The following is a 22959-nucleotide window of genomic DNA, read 5'->3' on the forward strand; positions in this document are numbered from 1 at the left end:
TCCATCCTCCTTTCTGATTTTATCAGCCCTTTTTTTTCCACCGTGGCTGCAATCTAAGAATATATCTGCATGTCATGCTATAAAAAGAATAAAGAGAACAAGGTGGAGTCCTAACTTAATAGTTCTGTTTTTTCCAGCAGTAAAAGTCTGTACTGCCCACACTTTTCCCTTCTGCCCACTGAGCAGGGACTGTCATTTCTTCAGCCAGTTTTGAGATAATACAAAATCCCTGATGCTCACCTATCTGAAATTTAGCTACACTCCAAGTTCTGACTGCCCCTTCTAAAGGAAGAAATCCTTCCATGTGGTTTGAACCTAGCTACAACATACTGTATCAGAATGCACTCTTGCCCAAGCAATATATATGGTCCGATACTTTCCTTTAAATCATACTATTTTCGGTTTTATCTCCACCAGCCACAGCAGAGCCACAGAGGTGTGACGTTTTGAACCAGTCCATTCGTTGTCTGGAGGTAGCAGGGACTGGGGCGAGTACCTGAATCTCAGGAGCGATGCTGCTGTTCCGTGTGCGTAATGGATAGTGTGTTACGCACTGCAATGGTTCACGCTATTTCTGAACTCACTGAAAACAGAGGAGGAACAGGGTTTCCTTACAAGAGGCCAGCTATACACCATGCTGACTAGTATTCCCTATTATTCAGCCTGAAATCTGGCTGAATTGATGTAAATCTGCTGATAGCACAACGCAAAGCTGCTGTGTCCGCTGTCCTGAAGCGGCTGGTGCTCTTCAATACCCATAAACAAACAGAAAAGGAGAACCTGAAGGACAGAGCTAGTTTTATCTAGCGGTAAAACTATGCCCCTGAGGGCAGCACAACGAAGAGGTGACGAGGAAGGGCTGCAGAGGAACCTCGTGACTTTAAAAGTCTTGATGATAAAAAGGCAGATGAAATTCATCATAGACAAATGTAAACACATGAAAAGCAAACACGGTTTTACAGATAATACCATGATGGGTTCTGATGTAAGAAATACCACGCAGGGAAGATGCTGGAGTTGTAACAAATGCTCTGTGAAAACATCAGCTCAAGAACAAATAGCAAAATACAACATTAGCATAGGAAAGGCAGCATCTGTGCTACAGGCAACAACTTTTATCAGCTCACCTAGCACATGTGTGGCTTTATTGCCTTTACTTTAGGGGGAGGAAGGGCACCTCAGACATGACAGCCTATGTACTCCTATGTACCGCTCATTTTTTTAAGGGTAGGAAAATCTAATGCGTATTGAAAAATGTTAGTAAAATTTCTGTAGTGTAAAGGGAGTGAGATTTTAAGTACAGCAAAATGTTTAAAGAAAAAATTCAGGATTTTTAGACAGCGAAGCAGCAATTTGCTGCATGTATCCGTGTGGTGCAGCCTACACCCTTCCTGCTGGTGCAAGTCCGGACACAGGGATCAGCAAGGGGAAAGGCCAGCAGCAGCTCTGCCCTCCTCCCCGGCAGGCTCTGACGGTGGTGCAGGGAGAAGGGAGGGCTCTGCACGTCCTTGCAGCTCCGCAGGGCCCCGTTGCAGCTCACCGCAGAGATCCTAAGGGGGCTGCTCTCTACCTAAAGGTGTGCACTGAGCTCGGTACGAAATTCTGCCTGAAACGTCGGCAGTGGGACCCATCCAGTGACCAAAAGTTCTTGCGGATTAAGTATATGGAAAACCGTCTAAATAGCTTCAGCCTTCTCAGGGAGAGTGCAGACCTTACCCGGCCCCTGCTCCCTCCAGGAGCAAGGAAGGAGCTGTCACCCTTTGGGGCAGTGCCAGGGATGTGCAGGGCACGGGCTGCGCCCGACCACACGCTCAAACCACGTCTCCAAAACCCAAAGGCACCTCCTGAGCGCACAGCGTAGGACTCCCAGATCCCATTTCTTGGAATGGGCACTGTTTGTCCCGCCTGGCAGCGTTTACTGAAACTGCTCCCATCGTCCTCAAACGGCACCTAAGGAGAACCTTCTGCAACCAGGGCTGCGAGGGGCCTCAGCGGGGCCCCTCAGTCAGAGGCCCTTTCCCGGGCGCGCTGGTACCTCTTCCCGGCCTGCAGCTGGGCTCATAAAATGCAACGCGCCATCTCAGAAGAGCTCTTGAACTTGTCATTTACATAGAGAACAAAGCAGGTAAAGATTTCAGTGGCATTCAGGTAGCCCTGGTTTATCTTGCACCAATTCTTTGCACTACATTGGTTCATAAAAATATTTGAACATTTAAAAACAAAGAGAGGCTTAAACATCTGAATGATGTAGCTCCTACTAAGCTTAAGGGAGGATCTTTATTTTAGAAACATGTAGGTTCCTAAATCAGATAAGAACCTAACAGGTTCCACTTTACAGGTGACTTCTCGCCTTTTAGACCTATCTGCGGCGAGACATTAATCATTTCCTCGAGCGCCGCATATATAAAAGGAAGCAAAGACCCAGCCGTGCACAGCCGAAGAGGTGGAAGCGCAGCGCCACGGTCACGATGCCGCCCCTGGTTTTGGCTTTGCTGGCCCCGGTTTTGGCTTTGCTGTCCCTCTGCAGCTCGTCACCTCTGCCGCCAGCCGCCGACGCTCCCCGCACCCTCGTAGCGGACTGCGGCGCAAGCTCCCTGATTCAGGAAACGCTGAACGACATCCAAAAGCTAAAAGTTGAGTTCGTTCCGTTTTCGTGACACCAGGTTCTCACGCCTGACTCATTGTTTTTAGTGCAACGTTTGCTAACTGCATTTTATCAATCTGTTTCAGGGCATCACCGAAATGACACCTCTGGTAAGATCACTTTCTGGCTCAAACTGCAGCGTTTTGTGCTCACGGTGTGGTTAACATGCTTTCTGGGACAAAATGGAAGGATGTGGTATTGTCAAAGGTCCACCGAGGACATCTGCAATCTCTTATGTCCTCAAAATCAGTCTCGCCTGGCTCGTAAGCGGCTCGCAGGCTTTGCGGGAGAACGCGGCAGGGCTCGGACCCTTACGACCGGCGTCCCCGCAGTGCCCTATACGTTTCAGGGAGGTAAATCCTCCTCGACGAGCAGTTATCAACGCAAAATTATTCCCCTGAAAAATCAGCGCTCAGGACTTTGTCTTAGGTGAAGTGAGTGCATAACAGCTTGCTTCCAGCCAGTGCTGGTGATCTCCCGTTCCGCGGGGTAGGCTGTCAGAAGAGACGATCTCCCGAAGTCAGGTGAGAGGCAGCTACCTGCTGCCTTTGAAAGGGAACGGAGGGGAGCAGGTTCGTCCCCTTGGCTTTTTTTGGAAAAAATATCCACATCATTAGCAGACCAACTCCAGCACCAGCATCAGCAACGAGTTTCATGAGCAAGCTCAACCGAGATGAATAGCAGCTGGTATGATCTGAGGTACTCTTAAACATTACTGCCTTCCTCTGTCTCAGTGTTGTGAAGGAGACAATTAAAAAGAAAACGGCCTCTGATTCTGTTTGATTCCACCCCGACAGTCTCACTCTGCACACAGATCCCTGGTTTTAAAGATACCTTCAGCCTTTAACAGAAGTCAGTAGAAAAGCACTGGGTTGCAGAACTGGTTGCCTACTCTAAGTGTCCCAAGTATTAATTATTGGTCTTAATTACTGAGATATACTATTTCTTGAAACAGGCATTTCAATTCCATTAACAGGCACATCCTGTGACACCAACACAGGACAGAAAAGACTGAAATAACTATGCCTTTTTATTCCAGAATGACATGGCAGAGCAGGAGGATAACGTATTCACACATCTGGAAAGATTTATTCAAGTCCTGGAAACCAGCAAGCCATCAATGGAGAAAATAATTGTCCAGAAGCTGCGGAGAATCCACGCTGCTAGAAATTCCTGCGTCCGCTGGACGGTACGTTTGGGACGGATTTCCTGTTAGATTACTACAAAAAGATACTCGGGCGTTTCTCCAGATTACAAGGAAAATGTGCGCGCAGTAAAAGCACGCAGCTCCCGGTGGATGGAGGGATGGATGGAGGGATGGGAGCAGTTTCCTCCTAGCAGCTGCCACCCGGCCGCGGTCCGTGGCATGGGACGAAAACGCCCGTCCCAGGTCTGCCAGTTTGCTCGCCCCGTGGGAGAGTCACTTGAGCCTGAAAATCTAAACTGAACCCATTCCTTACGCTTTCTTACTGCACTGAGTATTTTACCCAGAGTCTTTGTGATCTTAAAAGCAAGGGGGAAAGAACATACGAAATGAGGATCTAAACAAATTTGACTTTTGAAAAGAACAAAATCTGGCAGAGCCACACCAAAACACTCAAGCACTACAGCAGACCTGTTAGCATTTTTTATACCAAAAAATAACTACAGTCATGAAATGGAATGTAATGTACATGTCCAAATTATGCTCTTTTAATACTTTTTTTTCCTGTATACCCCCTAGGAACTTGTCTGGGAGCCAATGGAAGGGGAGGATTTTTTGGAAAATTTGGAATATTTAGTAAAGTTCCTAAATCACAATGCCTATCTGGAGAAAACAGCATAGTCTTCAAAGACGTCTGAAGCAGCCATGTTCCAGTCAGCCAGAAGACCTGATCTTTGCATATCTTTGTTTGCATAACCTTGCTCTGATGAGTAAGGCTATTGAAAGACATTATTTATTCATATATATGTTCATATTAATTTATTCTATTTATTTGTAGACACTTTGAGTTATTTATTCATCTTTATAACGAAAAAATGAAAAAAATGTTTACTTTAGCAGATTGCTATTTAATAATGGATGACGAGGAGCTACGTGGATCTTGTTTCCTTATCCCCATCACACTATTTTCTCTATCACACTATTCAAAGCAACTTTTTCAAGGCTCAACTCTCCAGCACCTGCGTCCTCCCGAAGTCGGGGCGTCCCTGCGCCCATCAGGGCAGCTCGTGGGCGGCCGGAGAAGCAGCCCGGGGGGTCCGTGACCCGTCTGGACCCACATCTGCGATGCAGACGCCGGCACAGCCCCGAGCCCAGCGGGACCCTGGCTCCTATGAGCACCTCACCAGCATTAACTATCTAACTGAAAACTGGTGCCTAAGAACCTGGTACACACCCTATTCCATGTATTTTAACCAAAAGAAGTCTTCATATAGTCTGTTTTCATGCTGTCATACTCCAGCTATTTCAGCATTGGGTTCTCGCAGGTGGAGTTTCCCGCATGCCTTCAGTGCAGCGTTTTACATCTGTTTAGAGAAGGTCAGAAAAATTTTCAAAGCGGGATCTTGCAAAAGGATGTGATTGTTACTTTTAAAATCATGCTTAAGTACCTATATTAACTGAAGCAAAATAGAACGTTACTCTTTTATGATTTCAGTGACAATCATTTTAAAATGTAAAAAAAAGGAAGTGCAAATTGTGGAAACATAACTTTTTCTTAAGGATCTGTGTGCTGCCAACACATCGCACATAAAATTTCCTTTTTTGTATTTTATAATAAGAGATTTGTGAAACTTTGATGCAAAATTATGAGATGTAATCAAGCTCTAATAGAAACTATGCAAAATAAATGTCTTCCACAAATGTATACCTATCATCTTTTTTGTGATGTATTATGGCGATTTAAAGAATATTTTGTTTAAACAAAACTAGAGTGATCTAATCAGGGTCTTCTGCTGGTTAGCGGGCTGTTGGCTCTTAGCTGCAGCCGTAACCCAGTTTTGGCCACAGCATTTTAAGCAAGATACAGATAAACTGGGGATTACCTAGAGGAAGCAACAGGAATAAAGAGATATTTTAAAGGAACATCTGAGCAAGGAATTGGGTGCAAGAGAGAGGAACTGTTACAACCTTCCAGCAAATGAAACACTGATGTGAAAGGGGGCAAGTTGGGAGGGGAGGTTGGAAATGGTCCATTTAGAGCAGGTTAGACAGCCACCGTCCAGAAACAGCCTCAGCATAACCTGCTACACAGGTCGTTCAGCCAGATAATGTGGGATCCCCAGCCAATTCTTTCTACATTTTTTCCTGTTTTAGTGAATAGTAAAATCTTCATCACTTAGGTCAAAAAGCTTGCAAACATCTACTCCAAAACTGAGGAACAACAGTAGCAATTTTCATTGAAAGATTACATTCTCTTCAAGTATAAAATACTTTCCCTGTATGACCTTCTATTAATAGGAACACTCTTCTTTACTAGTTAGTATTTTAGTTTGTCTTTATTTCCAGCAAATTAATATGCCCTTTCTGGATTCCAGTAAAGGGCAGCTTTTTCCTACCTATGCATTTGCATTAACCAGAGGAATGAAAGCAGCAGAACATCTGGTGTGGATGGTCAACAACCAGATGGGTAAAAAAATGGTTGGATGATTTGGCTCAAAGGATAGTGGATAGTGGGTCAAACTCTACCTGGAGGCCAGTAGCAAGTAGAATACTGCAGAGTCTGGCCTGGGACCTGTCCTGTTTTATGTCTTTACCGAAGACCTGGAGGGGACAAGGAAGTGCTTGCTCGTCAGATTTGCAGATGACACCAATTTGGGTGAACCAGTCAACACCTTATTAGGCTGGCAAGAGATTTTAATTGTAATCACTGGAAGAGAATCCAGTTGGAACTAAAGACTCTGGAGGATATTTACTGTTCACTTTTAATGCATGCAACAAGTCTGAAGAATTTTTTCCCCCAGAAAAAATAGCACATCTTGATTCACTGTGAAACAATAAAAATATTATAAAGACCACTCCCTCATTCCAGCGCAATGAAAGAATAAATAATCCCCAGGACTGTACCAAACAGAAGGCTCTAAGAAAGATACTAAACAGTCATATAAATGGCTTATTTTAACGGAACTTTTCTCTTGTACTGTTTCCATTTTAAGTAAGACGACTTTCCTTTCTGAAAGCTGCTTTCAACTCATTCGCTATTCAACAGAAAGCATATCTACTGGCCCTAAACAAACTCAGGCCAATTAGGTATTTACAGGGTTTTGCAGAGTAAAGACCTATTAGGTCAGAAAGAAAGCATGGATTTCCAGTGATGACAGAGGACTTTTAGAGGTCCAGACTTCAGCACACACTACTTGGTGGTTAAGAAGGGACAAGAGGCTTTTCACCCTGGTTAAACATTTCATGCTGTGACCTCTTGAAATGCCAATGCACTGGCAAAACTGAACTTCATCTCCTCCAAACGTATAGACTTCCACCATTTCAGGAGAAACCTATCTCTAACAGATAGGTCAGACAAACAGCAGCTGGACAGCTGTTGACAGCTGTTGTGCCTCCCTTCCTGCAGCTTCCGGCAGCGAATGCGCTCGCAGCTACCATCACCGCGGGCTTAGAGAACTGCGGACAGGCATGCACCCGGACAGCACCTTTCACGTAAGCTTTTAAAAATGCTCTCTGTAAAGAAATAAAATTACTCTCACTATAAATCCAACATGTTACCCTATGTCATTTCATCCAGGCTCTCAGGCTGGGGTAAACCACAGAACGAGCAGCTTGCCTGTTGTTTCAGTTAACCCATGCAAATAGTATGTCCTAAGATCTGGCATGCATTTCTTCTCAGAAAACAGGAAAACAAAGACTGCCTTAAACTGACACTTACTGCACTCTAGATGGCAGTCCTTTACTGCACAATACTACTCTTAACTCACGCAGGACTGGTGACAAGAATGATAGAGAAAGGGGGAGGAAAGGAAGAAAGGTTGCGAGTTTATTATTAACACGGGCTTTTAATAATCTTTTTCCGACTATTACTACAAAGAGCTCAGAACTGTAATAGAAAGTGAAGAAAGACTTTGGATTAGCTGTTTTCTGAACAGACCCGAGAAGGGGGGTTCAGACCCCCCAAGGCTCACCTGCAGTGCCCCAGCTATTCCCGCTGCCAAAGTATTACCTCTTTGTACAAACTCCAAGTTCCAAACATTCATGATTCTTCCATATTTTGTATTCTGGGGAACTCTGCGCGCTTGCTTGCTTAGCCTGGCTTCTCGAAACTCCCTCTGTCAACAATCACAGAAATTCCTCAGCTATTGAAAAAAGCTGAACAGTCCTGTTTATAACACCAATGTTACCAAGGGACTATAGAACAAAAGGGCTTAATAACATAGGGCAAAAGTTAAGAGAGAAAACGGCACTGCTGCAACCGTGTCAAGCCTAAAGCACCTAACAAGACCCCCCCAGACAAAATACTGGCATAAATTGGATGTGAGCGGAGCAAGTTATTAAACACACGATGACGACGATATAGTACACTCTTCCTGTCCTTGCAGCACTACCAAAAAACGCATCGTGTGCAGAGCATTTGGAGCCGCTTTCTTAAGTTTCATTATATTGATAACATCTTGCTAGTCCTGTCTAGAGCAAAATGCTAGAGCATTTTGACATTAAGTCATGATATGTTTTCCAAGTGGCTGAGTATTAAAAGCAATAACATTGTCCCAAAGAGTAATTAGTGTGAAAATTATTTGATAAATGGATTTAAGAAGTGTCAGTGTTTACCTAAAGGTTTAGACGAACAAATAGCCTAAAAGTCGTTTTCACCTTGTGGTTCTGGCTATTAAATCCCTGTATGGAATAAAACTATGTCGAACCAGTTGTCAGCAACTTCCCCTGGGGCGAATGTTGATGCAGACAAAGAGCGAGAGACGCTAAAGGAGACAGACTATCTTTGCTTGTTTTGAGGAGACAGAGCCTTGGAAAGCCAGGCAAATCTCTCTCTCCTTTTTGCAGTACATCAGAATCCCACCCTCAAGCACCTGCTGTTGAGAGCATCCCTTGGCTGTGTTACTAAACAAACATTTCCACTGTCGTTTCAGTCCTTTCTACATGCACGTACATGCTCACATGTGCATATAAAACCAAGCAATTAATTAATTTTGTGAAGTGCTACATAAGGACCCACGTACGATTAATGAAGCGATGGACTTTTCCCCCCAGAATGATAAGTTGCAGTTGACAGCTGAGATTAAAGACTTACACAGCACTGTCAGAAAAATTAATTATGTCAGGATAAGATCCAGTCTTCACACTTACTAATCAGGATGAAAAAATATTTTGCTTTATTTGCAGGTCAAAGAAAAATTATTTGCTATAGAGAGAGGGGAAAAAAAATCAGTATGGTTTTGAAAGGCTTTCGTACATCACTGTTTACCTCTCCGCTCCCACGCTTCCTGCCAAAGTAACGTTCTAGAGATGTAGACAGATGTTTAGGTCCTATGGGCTCCCTCTTCAGCTGATGTTAACTGCACAGGCACTGAAACCATTAAAGCTGTGATAATTTACAGCAGTATAGGATCTAGTCTCATCTGATAAGAAACAGTGAGCTTCATTACTGTGTTACTCGAAGTGGAATAATTTCCTCAGATATTAATGTTATTCTTTCACATTGTCTTGCACCTCATTAGTGCCCTTGTACACTGTAGTACTGGCATTGAAGGGCTGTCCTTGAGTTAGAAGCTCTAAGAAGTTAACTAGGACATTAATCACAAATGCTTCTAAAATCAGATACGCTGCTAATTCTACTGCTGAAGTTGTAGTTTATTTCCTATTTTTAATGATCTAGAAATGAGATAAGATAGTAATCACATCCTGCACTTACTCCGCTTCTCTATATAAGTGAACTTAATATCTGCCCACTACAGATAAGCTTGAAAGCAAGGCATTTTTCAGGTAACAAGGTCTGAGCTCCCAAATACACCGCCTTTAAAATGTACCTTTACATGCTCTTCTTACTACTTAGCCTTAGGGCATGCAGTTGCTTTCTTCCTCTGAAGGAAAAACCATTTTTGCAAAACAAGACTATATCTACAATAATTGATGAAATGCTTTGTTTGCTTGAAGCTGAAAAGGAGAGTTTAAAGGTAAATCACTTTCCACTTTTCTCCACAAAATTTTCTTTGCAACTTGTAACTGTTAATTTGTAACTACCTGATTTCTATCATTTCTAGATGGAGTTCAGCACACCGACTCACGTAAAGGTAAGTAGCTATTGCTTACTATTCTATCATTATCAGAGCATCCAAAGGGATTCATGATTTATAAACTTAAGAAGGACTATCATATAGTGATCTCTTATATAACAGGTCTGAGCACATTTAAAGGCAACACACAAAATAATATCTGAGTTAGGGACTGCCAGCTGGTGAGTACGGGCTAAGTGGTAAGGCAGGGAGGGAGCTCAAATAAATAAGCACTGCTGCTGCTTTCCCAGCTACCAATACAATATCATATTTTAAGAAGATTACTAGAACATGAGTAATACCCCATCGTAATTGCTAACAAGGACAAATAGTATGTCCTTCCTCAACTTTTTTTAAAGTCGTTTTAATGCTTTACATAAGGAGTTTCTGCTGACATTTGTAAGGTCTGGTCACCAAATGACTGGCTAATGCAATGAAAAATGCTTAAAGTGATGATCTGTAAGCATCCTACGCCCAAAGAAAAATCACTCTGATTTTGATGGAATTGAATCAAATCCCAAATGTTATCAAATTCATAACTGACAAACTGGAGCATTTTACTGGAAAATTTGCCATTATAATAGCCATGAATACTGTTTTTATAACATGACCTCTTAAAAGAAAGTATTAAAAAGATAATCAGATTAAAGAAGCTAAGATTTTCAGGGAAAAATAACAGTTGACATATTCAGCATGATTTATCAACAACTCTTTTAAGAGAAAAGAAAGCTATCTGCTTGTAAAATCGAACACCTTTTACTTTCCCTATTTCTCCTAGAATAAAACTTGTGCAGACAGTGACACTGAAAAATTTATTAAGGGACTAGAAAAGATACACAACCATGTGTGTATGAAGAGAGTGAAAGCAGGTATGGAAAGGCTACGAGAAAACTGTCCAAGTTTGAAGGTAAGCTTTCACTATTTATTTGATTTTTTTTTTCAAGTATTTTCTTGCACCTATCAATATATCCATTTTTTTCTGCTTGTTGATTTTGTTTGGTCAGCTTCCCACTCGTTCTTATTGGGAGCTAAATCCCAGTAACGGCAAGACGACAGACCTTTCCCTAGCTAAGTAATGCAGCTGCAGCCAGCAAATTGCACCAATATCTTCACCTTCATTTTTGCATATCACAGAGAATAAGGTGTATTTCTTTAATGGAATCTATAGATATGCTGAGAAAACATAAGCTGCTGTCCTTATGGTTTTAAAGAAGCAAGTAATGCTTCTGCAAAAGTTAATTTCCCTGAAGGAATTAAAGAAACATCAGTGGAAGTTGTTCACTAACACCTTGCCTGTCACACAACTTTGCACTCACCTCTTGCTAAATTTTAACTCAAAGTTTTGAGATTTGGAAACAAAGAAATTGTTCATCCTTTTTAATTTTGACCAGCTGTAGCCTCAAGGAAGAATATCAAGGTTTATCTGTCATGCACAAATTCTTTCTTACACAGACTACATTAATATCACCTAGTTAGACCTGCAGTAATGATGACGGTTTTATTAGATGCAATTAATAATGAACACAAGACCCAGTACAGCTTGTCCTTGAGGAAGAATAATGCAATGAATATCAGAAAAGATATAGACCAGGAATACTACAGACCAAGGAATCTGCGATAAAAAGAGACAGAGAAAATAAGGTGATAGAAAGTAGCTTTTGTGTATATTCTCCAAGCAGATGTACTTGCAACAGTGACTGTGCTTAAACAACGTTTTCCTGAAACAGAGAAATGGGCTGTAGAGGGAAAAGCAGATCTGCACCAAACTGCTGTCTATAGCAAGTCGCAGAAGAACGCAAGTCTAAACCTATCGCCTAATCAGCGGCACTCAAATTCATGCTGAACACCATCCTACTGCAGCTGAATTGTCTTTCTGCTTAGTATTAAGAAGCAGCATGATATGATGTTGCTGGGATCGTGCAGTGCATCCCAGGACTCACTTTGAGTATCCAGGATTTGCACATTATAGGAAAGGTGTTTTGACTTGACTTGCTGTCTTCCCATTTGGCAGATACATCTCCCCACAATAAAGAGGAAAAAATTGCAGTACTGTGCAAGTTGAAGGCATGGTTTTCTTTTACTAATGATTTGTAGGAGTCACATTGTCATTTGGAGCTGGTGAAAAGCAGTTAAGCCTGCCTTTATGCTCTGTACTAGTGATGTTATGGAAGCGATAAAGAAAATGTAGGCTTTGGATGGAATTCTTCCATAGCATATGTATCAGAAAAGAATCTATTCTTTTCTCTTAGAAATCCTTGCACCATGACAAACGATGCTCAGAGATGAAAACAGATTTCCATCGATTTAAAGAGACACTGGAAAACTTCTTGAGATGGATCAACCACAACATGGTATGCAAGAAGGTTGTGATAACTGAACCGGATTTGTATACAGATGACAAATGCACCTGTCATGACCCGCAAAAATATCGAAAAGGATCACTCTAAGAAAAAGTCATCTTTGCAGTGATGAGGATGGGTGGGATGGGGGAAAAAAAATGGCTGTTTTAAATCAGAATCTTTGCTGAGTGTTAAAGCCAATAGAAAAATTAATACTGTAAACAGTAATTAAAACTTTATATAACAAGTATGGCCAAGTGTCATGATTTATATCATTCACAGCTATTGAAAGTGCACGTTAGCTATGTCATCAGAGATGCATAGACAGGCACAAAGGTTGTGTTATTATGCATCTAGGGGAAGAAAACATAACCTTCATCCATAGACCATAAGGCCATTTAAATACTTTGTTAACTGGGGCTAAGAAAGCAGTTTCCACAGGCTACGTGCTGCCAGGTAGCTCAAGACTCACGAAATTCAGCAGAAATTTAAAGGACCCAATACAGCCCTTGAGAGCAATCCACTGAGGAGCAGGGAGGACTTTGCAAACTCCTTCTGTATTTAAAGTGCCTGAGAGGAAAAAGACACCCACGATACAGATGGTCCGCTTTAATCTGCATGGTACTAAAATCAATGCTTTTAATTTCTAGTATTTAATAACAAACTTTAACAATCTGATTAAATAAATCTTGAGGTTTCATGCAACTTCCACATCTGTTGCAATATTTCCTCACAGCATATTGAATAGTTTTTGCTTTTAATTTTTCAGATCTTTACAGTATCCAGCAGTTACCCAATTTATGACTAAGTTTATGACAGTTTATGACTACAGCCAGAATGGTGCTGAATCACATGCTTTTAAAAAGATACAAGGCATAATATTTCATGAACGAGAACCTGCACAGCTCTGTGTACATCAGTACAAACTAGGTGCCAGACGCTGGGGGTTTTGATATGTATTTACATCCTTGCAAAACAGTACAGTCAGGCAAAAAAATTAGAGGCAACATCTCAAAAATGCAGACTACCTAGACACAAGCTAGTGGTAAAGAATAATGCTGGTCATGGCAATATCTGCACTTACAGTCCGCAATAACAATACCAAGATAGCAGATACACGAGATCCTGAACAAACAACCTGCCGCTGACCACAGAGCAGGACTAGGATTGCCTGCACAGTCCGTCAGCCAGGCGTAGCAGTTGGGATTTAGCGAGGAGATCTTAGCAGCTCCGAGGTTACTTGCCGGGTGAAATGGTTGACTGACAAGATTTCCTTTTAGTGGGACTATTTTTCTCAGTGCCAGAGGAGCATGACCATGGGTTTCCCAAAGGCTGCTTCCAGGATGGCACCACTTTGTGTGTAGGCAGCAGTGAAGGAGTAGGAGTCCCAGGCACCGCAGAGATTTCAAGGGTTTTGTCCTCAAGACTTAAAGAAGATGGGGGGAATCCAGACCGAGGGTCTCATGCCATACAGCTATCATCTCTAAATACAGAAAGAAATAGTTTGCCGTAAAACTGATCCAAAAGACAGTAGCTTGTATCATAAAGGAATCTAACTAGTATCAGTTGGATAAAAATCCATAATTCTTCTTGGCCTAGCAAAAGGCTGAGACAGGAATTCAAATCTATTGTGATAAAACATGACAGAGTCATCAAATGATCTTCAACTCAGAAACAGCATAGACACCAATTTTCAAGATAAATCTTATCTTGGTGCTCAGACATTTGCTACCACTGAACGAGCCTCACCACCGTTGTACTCGTAGAATACCTAACTTCTATGAATTTGTAGGACAAGGATATGTGTTGAAATCATTAACAATAATGAAAATCACTCATTATGAAAATAGAATTTATCACAAATGTAGTATACATATAAAATTTATACATACACAAAAACCAGAAGGTTTACATGGCTGCCTGTAGTATCTTTAACACTAAACACCAAGTCTAGAGCTGGATGTCAGAACTGATTTTGGCAGTTTGCTAAGAGATGGCAAGAGGGAGAAAGAGACACAGCATTAATAAAAGCCATGTGGAGAGTAAAGAAAATCTGTTGCATTGTCATGCTTGAATCCAAACACAAGTACCTCTAGGATGCTCTAAAGACCCAGAAGGGCATCCCGAGGTTAAAACAGCGTCCAAAATGGGGTCGCAGGGTTCTCAGTTTAGCTGTCTGCATCTTTCCACATCTGATGTAAGATGACCACTTTGGAAACACCCACATCACAGTGATCTTCGAAAATTCAAATGAAATGATAAATTAAGTGAAGCTCAAAGCCTAAGAAAACATTTATAATAAAAGTACAAATGTAACTTGACTTGTAGCAGTGTTCTGAAGTGCTCTATTCCATAAAGCAAGTAAAAGATAAGCTTTTGCCATCATGCATGAAAGACTGGAACCTACAGAAAGAGACAAACCTGCTAAATTACTGTAATTGAATTATTCACAGTGCATACAGTAACTGCAGCCAGCCACTAACCTTCCACTCAGAGCAGCGGATGAGTAATACTCGAATTTGTTCACACACTCAGCTCCATCTCACCTTACAGAAGACATGAAAAACCATCAGGCTGAAAACAAAATACTTTTAGCCTGGATGTCTTCCATTATTTTTCAATCTTGAAGCCACTGTTTAATGTCATCTGTTTGCAGTTTTACCACAGTCTTAGCGTTTTACCCTAAGTCTTTAGATGAATCTTCCTCGCCCACCCAGTCCAGCCATTTCAAAGAATAACTGTACAAAAGAGAAAAAGCAACTGAAAAGAGGAGGCCTTAGGTTAGCTTCACAAAATTTAGACCTGAGTTAGTCACAAAACCACAAAACAAGTCCTCCTGTCCAACCTCCTGAGGAGGACAGAATAAGAGCACAAAAATTTCTGGAGCTGGCCTGTTTACCAACATACGTGTTAATGGCTACTCAGTATTTGCAGAATCTGTTGGTATTACTTTCACACCAGTTTTCTAAAAATCACAAATGTCGAAAACAGACAAATATACCAGTCAGTGTGTGAACTGTCACAGTTGACAGAGGAGTAATGTTATTATCAGAAAAAGATTCTTTCTGAAGGAGAAGATTTTTAGGAGCTCGTAGCTGAGAACGTCTTTCCATTACCTCTTGTGGTCAGGTTCGGTGAGACAAGTTTGGGTTTTCCTACTGAGCATTCGGCCTGTGCTAGCAGCTTCTCCATCATGCTAAAATTAATTTTTAAAATTCTGAACATGACACTTGGGCTTATCTCAGAAGTTACAATATTCCATTGACTTTTGTCATAAAGTCCCATATCGTCCCCATCATGATTCGCATTTGTTCTGTTAAGCCAATAAAGGGAAAAATAAACACTTATGCTCACTCCTATTGTGTCCACTTCTAACTCTAATTCATGTATATGTATTTACTTTTCAATACATCCACTTGCAACCCTTGCATCAAATAAATTCAGGAAAAGGAACAAATTCAAAATTAAGTTTTAACCATTCAAATTAGATATCTAGCAGCAATTTATTGACTTCATGAATGCATTTACTTCGAACGTACAACATTTCTCATATGCATTTCCCAAGACAAAACACTTCCCTTCCACAGTACCAGGTAGTGCCCTTGACAGGGCCAGGCCACCTCTGTCATCACTGACATGACCTAAGATAACTTCAGACCATGATATTCAATCTTTGCTTATCCAATCATGGATTTTCCATGAAGTAAGAACTACAATAGCTGGGCAAACACACAAGCTCCTTGGTTTCCTATATATGGAAACACTAAAAACTAAGTAATTCATTCCACAAGGTATGGGAAGTAACAAGTATTTGGAAAGCAAATACATTTTTTTTTTCCCGGGGGAAAAAAAGCCAGGACATATACATTTATTTAAATAACAAGACACAGAGAAAAAATTCACACTATCATAAAACATTTAATAAAAGAGCAAGCAAACGAAACAGCTGGCCTGTCCTTTCACAGTGACACTTACTGTAAGCCTCTCAGTCACAAAAAGCTCATGTAAACACAAGGCCTGCGCAAAGTGCTCCAAAATCCAGTTCTGAAAATGAGTCTTTCATAAAAAGCATCTCCTTGCAGATCTCCGTGAGAAATTAGAACAGCCCCATCTTGCACACACACAACCAAAACAGCAAGTTTTGTAGAGGAAGGTACTATCTTCTCCCTGCCCAGGCAAAAGGCATGCTTTGAGGACCAGCTGCCATTCTGAACATTTGCATCTTCTTCCCCCACAAACAAAACTAATTTGTTTAATGAAAGATATTATTTCTCTTTGAAAATCGGATCTTACTATCATTCATAGGCCTCAGAGGTTTCAGGGCACAGGAGAGCCTAGCTGCCACACCTCTGCATATGGAAAACGGCAAAATCCCCGCTCACTACGCAAGGCTTATAAATAAAATACTCAATAACTTAATCACAACTTGCAAGCTAATAAAGTGCTTGTCAGAACTGCCAAGGAGTTTAATCTAATCTCACAGCTTACTTGTTTCACATTCTGCTTCACCACCACCTCATTCCACAGGTTTCCAGATCACATGCGAGTTTACAATATTCAAAACTGAACCAGACTGGTATCACCTATTACACATCCCATTTGGCACGTTTTGGGAGAAACGGGTTTAGAAGACCTGTGGGGGTGGGGAGAGGGAGCTGGATCCCTCGCACCCAACATCACACGGCAACTGGCTCCTACACAGTCATCAGGTATTTGCTGACAGCAGTATATCAAGTTAATGGTTCCCTTCCCACCTCTGCAGCTAAGCCCTTTCTTGTATCATCAGCCCCTACAAACAATGCACAGGAGACAACTGAACTGAAAATGAAATGTAATATTCATAAAATATTGCAGACAGCTCCCACTTCTTTCTCAGTAAGTTTTAACTGGAAACGAGTAACATATCAAGTTTCTGTTCCAGTAGATGAGTCAGACTTCTGGTGCAAATTATATTTATAAATCAGAATTCACTTCCTGCACTTTCCAATACTTGCTCCAAAAGCTACGGTTCTTGTGACCATTCGGACACTATTTCACAACGATCATCCAACAGGAGAGCAAACAACATGCTGCAGCGAATCAGATTAAACCCTGGAATGAGTATCTCAGAAGATGGAATGGCATTAGGTTATGGTAAACGTAAGAGACCATGCTTGAGTTTAAAACATGACAGTCCCATTGCAGTCAAATAAACTACTCTTGTTTAACAGCTTTTACTGAGACTGCCCATGGTTTGCTGTAGCTGAACTGTAGCTCCAAGGACTAATATTTGGGGTAAAGGAACTCTTTGCAACAGGTCACCGCTTACACTCCTTAAGGTATGAGATGCTCATATTATACAAGCTTCAAAACAACCACAAATTCCTCAAGACTAAACCCATGGAAAGCTGTATCTGGCATTCTTCATATTTCTAAGGGGTAAAATAACCAAGCAAAATTTAGAGAACATGCAAACAATTAATACAGCTCCACTTCCCTGGCATCTTCTAGGATGTCAGAGTATGTATTGCATTAAAACAGTCAGAGCTGGGCAGAGACTTTAAAAATAAACATTAAATATAATGTTAATGTTTCTATAGAGAAATAAAGAGGCATAATTTAGGGTGATTATTGACACGATTTGGCATGGCAATTTGAAATTGTTGACACTCGCCTTCATTCAGTTAAGGAGAAGACTTGTACGAGTCTGGCCTACAGGATTTGACCCAATGGAGATACAGTCAGATAATTTCAGCATTTAAATTATTTCTTCCCAATGATATATCAAAGGGTAAATAAATACTGCAGGCACTGAGGTTACAATATCTACTTATCTTGTCTGATTTTTTTTTTTTTTTTTTTTTTTGAAGATATGTAGAGCTGTTGGCCACTTCCTTGAACAACGAATGTCATGAGCTGTAGTGGGCTAAAAGTGCAGGTTTATTAAAAGCTGTCACACCTTTCTTTAATAATAGTAGAGCTAAAGACAGAGTGGAATGAAACTAATTTAAAAAAACAATATACTAAGCATCCCACTCAAGGACAAACATCCTTCATCAGAAGACTTAATCAGATCTGCCCTTCATTTTCTGCAAAAGACTTTTAATCTAATGAATGATCCTTTAAAATACAACTGTGTATATATTTTTCTGCTTCTTTTGTGAGACATCAGCATGAAAAATACTATGATAAAGACTAAAATTTAAAAAAAAAGTCAAGGGAAGAAATGACAAGGAATAATTTATTTGTTTGAACTAATGGCCCATCAGTAATCCATAGACTAAAACTATGGTTACCATCTCCAGCGACTTTAACCTTATATAAAAGGTAAAATAATTTATTTCCTAAAGACTTGAGATCTACAGAAACCCAATCTAATTCTGGTCAGAAACAATCCTGAACCAAAATCCATTCTCCATATCCAATTTCCTACATTATTGAATTTTCATCCAGACTTTGAACCTTTTAAATACAAATACTCTGAGTATCCTCAAAGACTATGGAAAAAAAAATCTGGGTCTAATTTTCTCAGCAACAGCACAATCTTCATTTTAATAACTTCCATAAGTACTAGACTCTCATATCTTAAAGTGTGTCTCATCTGTAATAAATTTTGCATGCAAGATTTTATTCATTTTTTTAGCTTGCAATTAAATGTTCCTATTCTGTTCTTATGGCAAGGACTAATTTTCTATGTATTGCAGAGAACTCAGTAAGGGCCTCTGAGTAGAACACCCTGCTGAGTGCAGTTTTAACCACCTACCATAAACAAATAAATAAAACAGAAATAAAGGGAAATCCCTCTCCCTGTCCTCCTCCGCCCTCGATTATCTGTAAATGCATCATCTCTGTAATTTTTCTGATCTAAACTTCTATCCAGCCATCGCCCTCTTTCAAACATGCACAAGACACATCCTACCAAATTCACTGGAAGGTTAGTACTAAACCACACCTTTTGGACATCGATAACTTGCATTTACTGTCTGTAAATCCAGACATAATATTCTTGAAGAGTTCTAGTCCCTCCAGAAGCTGTTTTTTATTTCAAACATAAGAAAATAATAGTTGTTCCTCCTCAGCTTAAATATTATTTTAAAAAGTTTTTTTTTTTTTTTTTTAATTCAACAACTAGAATTACCAGTGCAAATTGTTTTCCCACTGGTCAGAGGGCTATTTCAATATATCTAGCAAAGTCCAAATTACATCATGGAAACAAACCTACCTTTTTGCTCCATTTTTGCTGCCAAGATGCTATATAGAATAGAGTCACTTGTGGTCACCTACTTAAAAACATGGTCCATGATGGAAAAAGTTTAACAAATATTTTAGCTTTTGAGAAGTTATAAAGGAAGGCTATTAGCTAGAAAATAAAAAAGAAAGAGGTGTGACACTCCGATAGAGACCTCCCTCAGATAAAAGTGAGAGATAAGATTGTGGTTGAAAGAGCAACAAGAGAAAACAACATATGCAGTGGTCATTGCTGTGCCTCAGTTTCCTGTGCAGTCCAGCCTTCATTCCCAGAAAAGCTTCATAAAATAAAATTAAATACAACTTACCTTTGTTTTTCAGATGAATGCAGCATTGCTGAATGGTGCAAGACTGATTACTCTGGACAAGGAATTCTGCATTCCTGGAAGAGGACACGAAAGTGATACCTTCCTCAGATTACCTCCCTGCTAGCCCAAAGAGCCTCCCTGCAGAGTCCACTGCTACTCGCTTTCTCTGCTGGGCTGAAGAGGAAGGGAAGTGGTTTGTCTTGCAAAGCTGGCTTTGCTCTGTGGACTGGTGATCCACTAGAAACTATAATGCAGTTTCCAGAAGTTCAAATGGCTTTTTTGTCCTGTGATCTAGCCAGGATTCGAATCAATCATCAGAAACATCGCATAGACAATATTTAGTCAGCTGAACTTCTCAGTTCGGCAGAATTCATGTTTACATACGAGCTGTTCTGTTTCTGCAGCTTTCCAGTCAAGAGGGTATTTCTTTATTTGTGTCAAAATTCATTAAAATGCAATGCTAGGTGCTACCACCATTACTATTCATTTGCAGAACAGTTTGAAATTATGTTTTTATCATTTTAATAATGCAATGATAGTGACACATCAGGTACTTAGACGTCTACAAACACTCCACATCATGTGAAAAATTCTGGTCACAGCTGACACTTGCAGAACTAATGGCTGCTCTGTTATGACACACCTCTATAAGATGCTATTTTAAAAATACCGTATCAAGTTCCAAAGTGTTTCTACAAACGTTGCTTTTCAATTTTTCTGGTAGTAAACTATAGCTATTGATCCTGGAAATCCACCCCAAGAAGGGTGCACCCAGTGCAGTACAACGCTCAGCTAAACTGTTCCCACGTGGCTCGTCTGCGTCTGCCGTGCTCACGGAGCCTGACAGCGCCTCGGGGCTTCCTCGAGCTGGCTAGAGGGGGCTACTTCAGCTGTACTTTCCCATCCACTTCTGCATGTAAATCATAGCCGAGCTTAGAAATTAAGCTGTGGGCCTGCACCAAACAGCACGAGCTCAGTTGCTGGAAAAGGACAGGACTAAATCCTTGAGAAAGGATGCAGAATAGCCTCTATAACCCTCCCATCCGGACCCACAGAAAATATCGTTGCTGAAAGCACCTACACAATCCACCTTATGCTTACCACATCCACCTTGGACTAACTTGCCTCTTACCATTTTGCTTTTATCAGACAGGTTAAGCTATATATATATATATATATGTGTGTGTATAATTTTTTTTTTTTTTTTTTTAACTAACAGGACAACCAAACAGTAAGGTCCATGTATTCTAGGAACACAGAAACACATATCTGGTATTTAAGGAGAGTAATGCTGGTGTCTTTGAGGGGAAGAAGTTTTTAAAAATCAAGCTTTAATGCCTTCCTTTGATATGCTGAACTACAAAAGTTTCAAGAGTGCTTCCACCACAGGATGACTCAAACCGCACCCTACAATCATTTCAGTGAGGGACCCTGCCATCAAAAAAATCAAGCAAACTATCTATGAATCAGAATAAGAATTTAGGACCAGGAATTGCACACAAATATTAAAACACCAAAGGCTTAAAAAAATATATGAATCATATCTCACACCTTTTCTTTCCCCCGTGAACTACATTTGCTGCTGTTGCTGTCCGTCCATCCTTTCTTCTTTTGTCAGTTTTGGATTGCAATTGCCCCAATTAAGTGCCTGGTGCTTGGTGCTTTCTGCAACACAGCTGCTATAGCTTGGTGCTGCACAAATGAGAACAGTGACAAGTATCATCTCTCTTTTCTTTTGTCCTCAGTGACCTTTTACTGCACAATTTTCTCATCTTTCACCTCTTTCTCAGTTTTATTCACCGTTTGCTTTTCAGTTGATGTTCTACCCATCTCCTCCCACCGTGCCGGTACGCGTTTCCCTCCGCGCTCCCTGGCATCCGGGACGCCAGCTCTGCTCCTTCGCTGCTTCCCTGCATCCCCGCTGCACCGTCGAAGCTCTTCCCCGGGTCACCTGCTGCCGACTCTCCTGGCGCGCTCCTCCCATCCGAGCTGGAAGGAGGGAATCTCTGACCCTTCGGGGCATCTCCCTGCTAGCTGGGTCTCTCTCCTGCCCTGTCTCCCCTCCCGCTGAAGCCTGTCACTCTTCGCACTGGGTTCTCTGGTATCCAGAGCTCCTGTTACAGGACAGAAACACCCACCGCAAGGTTCACAGCAGGTCCCTGTTCCCGGCTGCCAGGGGGGCTCTCTAGCTCCTTCCCCTTCGGGTTCGCTCCCTTTCCCTGCTCCCTCCACCGCAAGCCTGTCACGGCACAGCTGGGTGGCCGCGTACCTACAAACGGCCTGAATTGTTTCCCCATGTGCTGAGGCTGCTTCTGGATGCCAGAAAGGTCTCCTCTCCCATCAGAGACGCTGTTTTCCCATGTTCTTTGGAGCTACTGCCAGTTCAGAGAGGAGCCCTGTGTTTTTCCCTACCCATGGAGAACACCTTTAGACTTTTTTCTCCCTTCTTGGGGCAGTTTCTGCAGATCTCCCTTGAGCTCTGCAATTCTGGGGCCCTCCTTGCTCCTGCCTCCCACACAGCAGCACCAGCTACCCGCTCTGCTTGCGACGAGCAACCTCGGATCAGAAAGATGTAGCACCCGAGTGTGGAGGCAGCAGTAATGCCACAGTTCTTTCTCCATGCTGGCAGGAGGTCGCACCAGACCTGAGGAGTGCAGGGGCTTGAAGGTAGGGAAGAGCAAGATGGGGAAATGCTCCATCCCTACCCCAGCACAGGTCATCCTTACCTTAGCAAACCCCAATTCTGCGCATCTGTCTTAAAAAAAAAATGTTTCCCCAGGTGGCAGATATCACTGAGTGTGACAAAATGATCCTGTGCACCTGAAAGAAGTTAAGAAGCAGTGACAGAACTACCAATTTACCTGGTTACTCTCTTACATGTCAAACTGCTGATATGAATAGGGCTTCCCTTAGGTATCAGCTAGACATGGCAACCATACTCGTGAGCAGTAAGAGCTGCTAAAAGTAAGTCAAATGTCTTGTCTTTACTACAAATAACGTGCCAAGGAAACAAGGTCATTGCTGTTTTTCCCTTCTCCAAAAGGACATTGCATCAACTTATTGTAGTAATTATTTGGTGCTTATGGCTTGTAATATTGAAAAATAATTTTTCTGTCACGTAAGTCATGCCTGTCACTTTGCCTTTTCAGCACCAACAGGGCCTGTTGAGGGGCAGCATGACATATTCACCGTCTCTTCTCTATAACAACACACTGACTATTTT

The 22959-nt window shown here is 41.4% G+C and overlaps 1 long non-coding RNA gene across 1 annotated transcript in view; it reads right to left on the reverse strand.

The window, feature by feature from the left end:
- LOC135329988 (uncharacterized) overlaps positions 1–19859 on the reverse strand; it is a 47311-nt gene extending 27452 nt beyond the window's left edge. The window contains exon 1 of the long non-coding RNA XR_010391700.1: positions 19403–19859. This is a non-coding gene — a long non-coding RNA (uncharacterized LOC135329988). The remainder of the gene's footprint in view (positions 1–19402) is intronic.
- Between the last annotated feature and the right edge of the window lie 3100 nt (positions 19860–22959).

This window comes from Dromaius novaehollandiae, chromosome 15, assembly GCF_036370855.1.
Source record: "Dromaius novaehollandiae isolate bDroNov1 chromosome 15, bDroNov1.hap1, whole genome shotgun sequence".
Lineage (NCBI taxonomy): Eukaryota > Metazoa > Chordata > Aves > Casuariiformes > Dromaiidae > Dromaius > Dromaius novaehollandiae.